The sequence below is a fragment of the Phodopus roborovskii genome, unplaced genomic scaffold (assembly GCF_943737965.1).
Source record: "Phodopus roborovskii unplaced genomic scaffold, PHOROB, whole genome shotgun sequence".
NCBI lineage: Eukaryota > Metazoa > Chordata > Mammalia > Rodentia > Cricetidae > Phodopus > Phodopus roborovskii.
In genome coordinates, this window is record NW_026126418.1 from 77440299 (window position 1) to 77451279 (window position 10981).

The following is a 10981-nucleotide window of genomic DNA, read 5'->3' on the forward strand; positions in this document are numbered from 1 at the left end:
GCAGATAAACCAATGTCTATTGCCATGCACAAAACTCAAGTCCAAATAGATCAAAGACCTCAACATCAATCCAGCCACATTGAACCACTTAGAAGAGAAAGTGGGAGATACCCTTGAACAAATTGGTACAGGAGACTGCTTCCTGAACATAACTCCAGTAGCACAGACACTGTGATCGACAATTAATAAATAGGACCGCATCAAACTTAGAAGCTTCTGTAAGGCAAAGGACACAGTGGACAAGACCAAACAGCAGCCCACAGACTGGGAAAAGATTTTCACCAACCCTACATCTGATAGAGGGATGATCTCCGAAATACACAAAGAACTCAAGAAACTAGTCAACAAAACACCAAATAACCCTATTAAAAATGGGGTACAGAACTGAATAGAGAATTCTCAATAGAGGAAATCAAAAAGGCTGAAAGACACTTAAGAAAATGCTCGGCATCCTTAGCAATCAGGGAAATGCAAATCAAAACAACTTTGAAATACCAACTTACTCCTGTCAGAATGGCTAAAATTAATAACACCAATGATAACTTATGCTGGAGAAGATGTGGAGAAAGGGGAACACTTCTCCACTGCTGGTAGGAGTGCAAACTTGTACAGCAATTTTTGAGATCAGTATGGCGATTCCTCAGGAAAATGGAAATCATCCTACCACAGGACCCGGCAATCCCTCTCTTAGGCATATACCCAAATGATCCACATCTATGCAACAAAGGCATGTGTTCAACTATGTTCGTAGCAGCATTATTTGTAATAGCAAGAACCTAGAAGCAACCTAGATGTGGCACATTTACACAAAGGAATACTACTCTGCGAAAAAAAACAATGGAATCTTGAAATTCACAGGCAAATGGATGGGACTTGAAGAAACCATCCTGATGAGGTAACCCAGTCACAAAAAGAGGAACATGGAATGTACTCACTCATATAAAGATTTTAGACATAGAGCAAAGGATCACCAGCCTATAATTCACACCACCAGAGAACTAGGATACAAGGAAGAATCTAAGAGATTCATATAAGGTCCCTCACATAAGCAGAAAGGGACTAGATCTACTGAGCATATTGGCAGTGGGCGGGCAGTAAGTGGAGAGGGAGTTAGGAGAAAGAGAAGGGGAGGACAAGAAAACATGTAGGAAACTAGGAAGATTGAGTCAGGGAAGAAATAGACAAGAGAAATTAGAGAGAGACAGAGAGAGAGAGAGAGAGAGAGAGAGAGAGAGAGAGAGAGAGAGAGGAACCACAATAGAAGAAGTTGTTATTATAGGTTTGAAGAGAAAACTGAATCTAGAGAAATGTCCAGAGACATACAAGACTGATCCTGATCAAACTAACAATTTGAGCAACAAAGGAAAGGCTGCCATAAATGCCCTTCCCTGATAATGAGATTGTTGACTAACTTATCCACCATCATAGAGCCCTCGTCTATTAGCTGATGGAAACAGAAGCAGACACCCATACCAAACACTGAGCGGAATTGGAATCCAGATGCAGAGAGGGAGGACAAGACCAGGCTGCAGAAACACACAGGGACAGCTGACCTGAACAAGGAGGAGCTAATGGGCCCCCAGACTGATAGCTGGGAATCCAGCATGGTACTGACTCAGACTCCTGAACATGGGTCTCAGTTTGAAGGCCTGGGCAGCATAAGAGACCTCGGACAGTGGTACAAGGTTGTATCCCTGGTGCATAAAATCACTTTGGGAGCATATTCCCCATGCAGGGATACTCCCTTAACCTAGAGAAGGATAGAAGGCCTAGTCCCTACTCCAAATTACTTCACAGATTTAGATGACCCCTCCTGGATGGCATCACCCTACATGTGGAGTGGGGAGGGAATGAGAGGGGAGAGTGGTCAGGGGGCAAGGGAGGGTGGGAGAGAGGGAAGGATGGATGGAGGGAGAGGGATAAATAGTAAATTAAAAAATAAAATAAAATAAAACCTACAGACCAATATGCCTCACGAACATTCATGCAAAAATACTCAATAAATTACTGGTAAATCGAATCCTAGAACACATGAGAGAAACCATCCACCATGACCAAGTAGGCTTCACCCCAGGGGTGCAGGGTTGGTTCAACATACAAAAATCTATCAATGCCATTCACCATATAAACAAACTGAAAAAGAAAAATCATGATCATCTCACTTCAGATGCTGAAAAAAGCCTTCAACAAAATCTAACACCTCTTTATGATAAAGGTCTTGGAGAGATCAGGAATAACAGGAAAATACCTAAACATAATAAAAGCAATACAGAATAAACCAACAGCCAACATCAAACTAAATGGAGAGAGTATGAGGGGAGGGAGATAGGGGCTGGGTGGGGCATGGGAGGATGGGTGAGAGAAGGAACTTGGATTGATTTGTAAAATAAGAAAAAAAAAACTACATGAGTTTTTGTATGGCCATCATTTGGCACCAAATACAATATTTATTGTCAAGCTAGAATTCAATAAAAGTTACATCTTAACATTATCAAGAGAATGAGAATACAAGCTATTGAGAACTTAGATTAATTGAAATCTGTTCATAAGGACCTCTATCCAAGATATATAAAGCACATTTAAAAGTCACAAGCAATCCAGGCTGATATACTCCAATGGTCCTAGAACTTGGGACATTTCAACACGAGAATAATGAACTAGGAGCTGGCCTGGGTTGAAGAACATAAAATAAGTAAATAAATATAATCAGATTGAAAAATCTGACAAAAAGTCTAAACATCTACCTCACTGAAGATGCACAGATAGGAAATAAGCAAAGGAAAAGGCATTCTCTATTGTTTTGTTTTGCTCTTTTCTTTTCTTTTTTTTAGGCTGGTTCTATGGCTTTCCTTGAACTTTCTCTATAAACCAGGCTGCCTTTGAACTCACACAGATTCTCCTACCTTTGCCTCCTGAGTGCTGAAATTAAAGGAATGCATCACCATATATATATATATATATATATATATATATATATATATATATACACACACACACACACACACACACACACACACACACACATTAGGAAAATACAAAATAAAATAACAATGAGCTACCACTTCATGAGGATGTATTTCTGTATATGTTTCTCTTATTGGTTGATAAATAAAACCCAGATTGACCAATAGCCAGGTAGGAAGCATAGGCAGGCGACCAGACCAGGTGAAGGCTGGAGAGAAGAGACAGAGTGAGGCTTGGAAGGGATGCCATGTTCCTGAAGGAGTAACATGCCAGATAATAGGTAAACTGCAGCCTCATGGCAATACATAGATGAATAGAAATAGGTTAGTAATTAAGACAGAGCTAGCCAATAAGAAGCCTGAGTCATTGCCAATCATTTTATACTTAATATAAGTCTTTGCATGTTTATTTGGGGCAAAACAGCTGTGAGACCAGGCAGGACTAGAACCTCCATCTTCAACCACTTCATAACTATTAGAGTGGCCTAAATTAAAAACATTGACTATAGCAAGTGCTGATAAACACATGAAATGAAAATATTCATTTACTGTGGAAATGAAAAAAGGCATTGTCAGTTTAAAAATCAATTTCTCCTATATATTGATGATAAAATGGCTGAGAAAAAATCAGAGAAACATCACTCTTCACAATAGCAATAAATAACATAAAATATCTTGTGGTAACTCTAACTAAACAAATGAAAAACCTGTATGACAAGAACTTTAAACTTTTAAAGAAAGAAATTAAAGAAGATAACAGAAAATGGAAAGATCTCCCATGCTCTTGGATAGGTAGGATCAACATAGTAAAAATAGTAATCTTACAAAAAAGCAATCTACAGATTCAATGCAATCCCATCAAAATCCCGATGCAATTCTTCACAGATCTTGAGAGAACAATACTCAACTTCATACGGAAAAACAAAAATCCCAGGATAGCCAAAACTATCCTGTACAATAAAGGAACTTCTGGAGGCATCACCGTTCCTAACTCCAAGCTCTACTATAGAGCTATAGTAATGAAAACAGCTTGGTATTGGCACAGAAACAAACAGGTAGAAAAATGGAATCAAATATTTTTCCACACACCTATGAATACCTGATTTTTTTTAACAAAGATGCTACATTATACAATGGGAAAAAAAGTATTTTCAACATATGGTGCTGGCATAACTGGATGCTGACATGTAGAAGATTGCAGATAGATTCATATCTATCCCCATGCACAAAAGTTAAGTCCAAATGTATCAAAGATCTCAACATAAATTCAGCCACAGTGAACCCCTTAGAAGAGAAAGTGGGAAATATCCTTGAACTTGTTGGCACAGGAGACCACTTTCTGAAAATCACACCAGTATCACAAATGTTGAGATTGACAATAAATGGGACCTCCTGAAACTGATAAGGCAAAGGACATAGTCAACAAGACAAAATGGCAGTACAAAGTGGGAAAAGAGCTTCACCAACCCCACATCTGACAGAGGGACAATCTCCAAAATATACAAAGAACTCAAGAAGTTAATCACCAAAACACCAAATAATCCAATTGAAAAGTGGGGTACAGATATAAATAAAGAACTCTCAATAGAGGAATCTCTAATGGCAGAAAGGCACTTAAGAAATTGCTCAACATCCTTAGCCATCAGGGAAATGCAAATCAAAACAACCAAAGATACCATCTGATATACCTGTCAGAATGACTAAATCTAAAACACCAATGACAGTTTATGCTGGAGAGGATGTAGAGAAGGGGGGAACACTCCTCCATTGCTGGTGGGAATGCATATTTGTACGGCCACTTTGGAAATCAGTATGGCAGTTTCTCAGGAAAATGGGAATCAGTCTACCTCAATGCTCAGCAATTCCACTCTTAGGCATATACCCAAAGGATGCTGTATCATACCACAAGGACATCTGTTCAACTATGTTCATAACAGCATTATTTGTAATTGCCAGAACCTGGAAGCAATGTGGATGCCTCTCAAACAAAGAATAGATTAACAAAAGGTGGTACATTTACACAATGGAGTTACTACTCAGTGGTAAAAAAAAAAAAATGACATCTTGAAATTCACAAGCAAATGGATGGAACTAGAAGAAACCATCCTAAGTGAGGTAATCCAGACACAGAAATACAACCATGGTATGTACTCACTCATAAGCAGATGTTAGACATAAAGCAAAGGATTACCACCCTACAATCCACAACCCCAGAGAAGCTTAGAAACAACGGGACCCTAAGAGAGACATATATAGACACCCTGAGAAAGGGAAAGGCACAAGATCTCCTGAGTAGATTGGGAGCATGGGGGAGGTAAGAGGGAGGTAGGAGAAGTAGAAGGGGAGAAGATGAGCACATTCTTAGGATAAGGACTAGGAGCTGAGTCATTGACATGGCAACATAAAAATCCAAGGTTACAGGAATAAGATTGTGACCAGAGCGTGAGAGTACATAGCCCAGCAAAGCCTTTTGAGACATATGTCTTTTGTTACCAGACTGGCAGGCAAAGGATTGGCATGCTTTCCTTAGTAAGTTGGACATGTGTGGCTCTGACCTAGTGCATAGCTGTGAAGTTTTAAACTTATGATCTATTTACAAAAGCCTTTAGTCTAGTTTGAACTTGCTCTGAGGTAAAAATGAGTTAATTGTGTGCAATTTGCCTTAGGCTGAGAAGAAATTTGTTATTTTCTGATATTAGTCTGAGTTAAAGGAACAAAGCAGCTTTTAAGTGTCTACAGTCCTCATGGGGCAAATAGATCTAGTTACGAAGTATGTCCCAGTATATTTTCTATACACAAAAATTATATGGTGACTGAAAAGTTGTCTTTCTGATCATCCACAGATGTTATGTCCCCAGTAGGTGGAATATTTTCATGAGATAAACACACAAACAGTGGGGAAATATCCAAAGCTATTCTTGGGAAGAAATTAAGTTCTTAGGGGAGAAATAAAGTGATTCATGAGATAAATTACATACAGGAGCAACTGGTTTCCACAACCAGAGGCTCCAAGGCCTTTCCAGGGCTCCCTATCAGAGGATCTAGTATTCTAGTAGGTTGGCCTGCTGAATACTAGTTATCACCTGCTCTATACTCCTATGGCTCTTACATTCCCCATCCATGTTTATTGTTGTTTCTATTGTTAAGGCCATGTTTAGGTAGACACATTGATGAAACTTCATGGATGTGGGTTCCTGGGAGTTCTGAGACACCACCTAACAGCACACTTGTTGTTTCTCTGGCTCATACCATTGTTCTGCCCCTTCTTCCATGAACTTTAGGTGCATGATGAACTGTGTTGTAGATGTTGAGATTGGAGCCAACATCTCTGTTCTCTGCATTTTGGCAGTTGTGTTTTTCTATGAATTGCAGAGAAAAACCGTGTGGTACATGAGATCAAGTGGAGGGAGGAGAAAAGAATGCAATTATAATTTCAAAATACAACAAAGAAGATTGTAATAATAACTTTGAAAATAACCCAAATATCTATTAATGTTGGATTGATTGTATTTTTGCTAGTTTTTTTTTTTTAAGAACAGTTATTGCTTTTGCAGAGGACCCAATTTTAGTTCCAAGCACCCACATGGTAGCTCGCGACCATCCACAATTCCAATTCCAGGAGATCTGATGCCCTCTTCTGACCTCTATGGGTACTGTATCCATATGGTGTGTGCAGGCAAAATATTCAGACACATAAAATAAAAACAGATGAATCTTTAAAATAAAATTAGGCTTTAAAAGGTAAGGTACAGGAAACATTGTGTAACTTGTAAGACAGATCCAGCATAAGAGCCTAGTCAGTCTGACACTCCATCACAATAACACCAGTGAGAGATGTACTCAGACCCTCAAAAGCCTAAATCTAACTATAGGCACACACAAGAGTACACGTGTGCCTTCAGAGTTCATGTGCGTGCACAAGGTCATTTCCACCTTGCTACTACATGGTAATAATTACTTTCCCCAGTATGAAAGTCTACACTCTGGAGCCTTTGTTCCTCACAGTGGTATTCTCCCTCCTGGGGAGATTTCAGGGACAATTCTCCTGGGTTCTGAAATGAGATAGGGCAGACCCCTGGGTCTCCCTTTCTTCTATCAGTCCCCAAAGTTGGTGGGGAAACCAAATTTAAAGCAAGATTAGCATTTCATAAAGACTTCTTTGGAGACTGAGAAGCTGGCCTTTGTCACCTGGTCCATCACAGGGCATTTTTAAACCTGGATCTCCTCTGTCATTTACACAGGTAGGCATGCTGAGGGGTCTTTGAAAACAGGACATCAGTTTCAATGTGTTAAAGTGATCTTCTATATCTCAGATCCCGTCATCTCTTCCTCCTCCTACTCTCTTTCTTCCATGACTCTGTTTCTTTCCCTATAGGTAGGCATGTGCGTGTGTGCGTGTGCATGCATGCACATGGACACAGGCTCCTTTTTTATTCCTTGAATCAGACATCTTAGGGACCTTCTCTGTATAAAATACATTCCTGAGCTCTTAGAGTTCAGTCAGTCCATTCCTAGAATTAGAGAGCCACAGTATGTTTTCTCACAGGAAATGAGGAGAGCAGGAGCTGAGTGAATAAGATAGTGAAGACACTGCAGCAGGTAAGAGCAAACTCTGGAGGTAGGCTTTGCCAGTGAGATGCCTTGGTTCATTCTTGTCACCTGCAAACTGGGGCATTGTAATGGTGAAATGAATCAGTGCATGTGAAGTTCTTATAGAAAAGTCCAGCACATGTAAGCAGTGGGTAATTAGCTACATTGCCAGAACTGAGATTGCCCACAAGATGAGGATACAGTGAAGAGGATGTCTCCCACTTGGGGGTTTAGGCAAGGTACAACCAGCATGGTAGAAGACAAAAAGCTTACTTCCAGACATGCAACTTTGAGCTGTGACTAGTCAGAGTTATACAGCTGTAAAACAGGAAAAAATACAAATTTACTAAGAGTCTCAAAGGTACGTTTTAATTGTTCATTCCGCAGAAGTTTATACTTTTATAGGCAGAAATGGCCAGGAAGCTCATCTTAAATGGCCTGCCATCACAAAAACATAGAAATGAAGCAGATTGTTTACCACAGATGGGATTTAAACATGACCTTGATATGCAGCCTTGTACTTCCTGGAATAACCATAGAGAGAGAGAGAGAAGCAAGCATGAAGCCTTCAACTCATTATCAGAGATGGCTCAGATAATTTAATATTAGCGAGGATTCTGAGTACCCAACAGGTATAGAAAAAGCCTAAGAGAAAGCAGTGATGTCCCCAGCACAAAGGCATTCAAACAACTGGATACTCATTCAGAGATTTGAAGATGATGAATGTATCATTACAGGGCAGTGGGTGGGTGGGATGACCTGAAGGTTGGCACTTCACTCACATACTATGTAACACAATTGATTGAGGAAGCATCTTACTTCTAATATTCTATATAATTTGGACATTTTCTTAAACTTAGTAAATCATCTAGCCAGAAGTTACTATGTTCTTTGATATGAATGAAGCCAAGGCTCACATCAATTATAAAATTAAATAAACATTTAATTAAGGATTTCCAACAGCAGAGTCAAACCCAAAACCAAGTTCTTGTGGAATGAAGTCTAGCAGACTCTCTGTGACACTAGGCAGACCCTTTTTATGGACATTCCAGAAAGGTCAAAGAGGCTTGGAGTGTGACTTCACAGTGAATACAATCCTAGAATATGCTTGGAGCTAGATTCTTCCTCAAAATCATTTTTAAAAAGAAGAAGCAAAATAAATAGATCCCAATTTAGGGGTATCTTTAAGGTTGTCTACGATTATTTTAGTTCAAATAGCTGTCCAAGTTTATTCGAAGGGAGACTTGGTGAGCAACACCTATCAGTTGTTAGCCAATATTGGAGTACACCCCAACTTTCTGTGCCCGCAGCATATAGAGTGAATGCCTTGTGACTGTTGGAATTTTAAAATATTTGCTGAATACTAGAGGTTTTGCTCAGCTCCTTCTCATATTTTAAGAGAGAGGGTTGGACCAATAATAAACAGACCACACAACCTGCCCACATCATCTAGGATCCTATAAAGACTGTTAGGTTAGACGCACAGGACTGTAAATAATAGCAATGAAGCAAGAAACTAGGGCTATCATATGGAAAAACTTGAGGACAAGCTTTAGATAATGGTAAGGAGGAGAAAAACACAAGGAAGCAAGCGTCCCCTGCCCCCAGACACTGTGAGCATGCCAGTTCTGGGATGGTGAAAGATGAAGTCCGGAGATCAAAAGTTCTGACTCCAACACGACCAGTTCTTTAGTGTCATGCCTCCATGCTGAGATCCAGGAGACACATCCTATAATCCATATTTTCACAGTTGTGCTTTAAACACTGGTTGGTCACAGGTAGGCAATGCACCAGAAAGAACAGAAAACATCTGCATACAACCCACAGAATTATTGAGAAACAGGGGTAAGCATCCTTAAAATAGTGACTCCAAAGAGATTTGAAGCTGAAATGCAGAGTGGACAGGAGATGCCAAGAACACCCTAAAAATGGGTGAATTGTCTCTGTTGAGGAGTCTGAGGGTCTGAAAGTATTTCAGAAGCTTTTGATTTAAAATGAGCAGGAAATAAAAGTTAGACAAAGATATCATCTTTGGAACCAAAAGACAAGAGCAGTAGCTCTAATCTGACAGAGGAGCAAAGATAGGGTAGAGGCAAGAACATCAATGCCAACAGAGAGGAATTCAGCCTGAATGGGACCCTACAGAATCCTAAACTGATTATGTCAGTTAAAGGGCTCTGTGCACCCTCCCCTGTTTGTCTTGAAGCCTGGAGTGAAAAGTGGGCAGATAAAAAAGGGCTGGGTTTCTAAGATCCAGGATCCAAGACAGAGCCCAAGGTAATGACTGACGCTAGGAAATTTGAGAGCTGTTGTCAGGATCCAGTGGAGTTAAGGTTAAAGAACTCTATGGCTGTTGTTCCTCTAAAAGCAAGGAGGAAGGGCAGCAAATCAGTTTGTACCTTATGATGTGAGCGGTGCTACAAACCACTTTCTCAAGTGACATGTGTGTTTCCAAAGGACACAGGTATGTAAGATAGAAAGCAGCATTAACACGTACACTTACACAATGCACATCAGTATTGATAGAAATGCAGACAGCAACAGCATGAGAAAATACACAACGTTTTCAGGTCTAGATAAATAAAAACAGGCAATTTTTGCCCCCTAAGAACATGACACTGATTCATTTATTATAAGTTAAAACACAGAGATGACCAAACAGCCTATTAATCAGTGAAAACACTGCTCCACCGATATGGCACGATGGCAGAAGACTCCAAAGGGAAGTGGAGTGAGTCTAGAGAGTGAAATGAACACATTGACCAGGAGAAAGGTGAGGGTTTACAGGTTGAGAGTATCTATAATGGTTTTCAATTCTCACAAGCTCCAGTGTGACTTCCCATATTTCATCATCTAGTTGTATGTGTACACATATTAGTCTGCAAAGAGGAAAAAGTGTTACAGATAGCACACCTATATCTAATGTATTTACAGTGTTTTTCAGGTAACAAAACCTTAAAATATGTACACAACCTAGGTCTAGTTCTCTATGAAGTACAATTACAGGCCAATTTCACCTATTTAATTATAAAATTATGAATAAATGTGTTCATTATTTCTTGAAAGCAAACATTATGATCTTATTACAAAAATGTGAAATTCTGCATATTCCACTCAGTCATTCCATAATGCATACATATTTCAAAGGATCATGTTGTGAACAATAGAGATGTAATTTTTAATATATCCAAAAATAATAAACACTACATATATATAAAACAAAGTTACATATGAAAATTAATTTTCACTCTCCTCTGATAGCACTTCAGAAGGCACCCATAGTGCTGGGAACATAGCTCCATTGTTGAAGTGCCCACATGGAGGTCTGGGTTCAATCCCTTAAGTCCAGCATGGTGGCACACACGTGTAGTTCCAGCATTCATGAGGATGAGACAGAAAGATAAGAAATTTGATGTTACCTGTAGCTG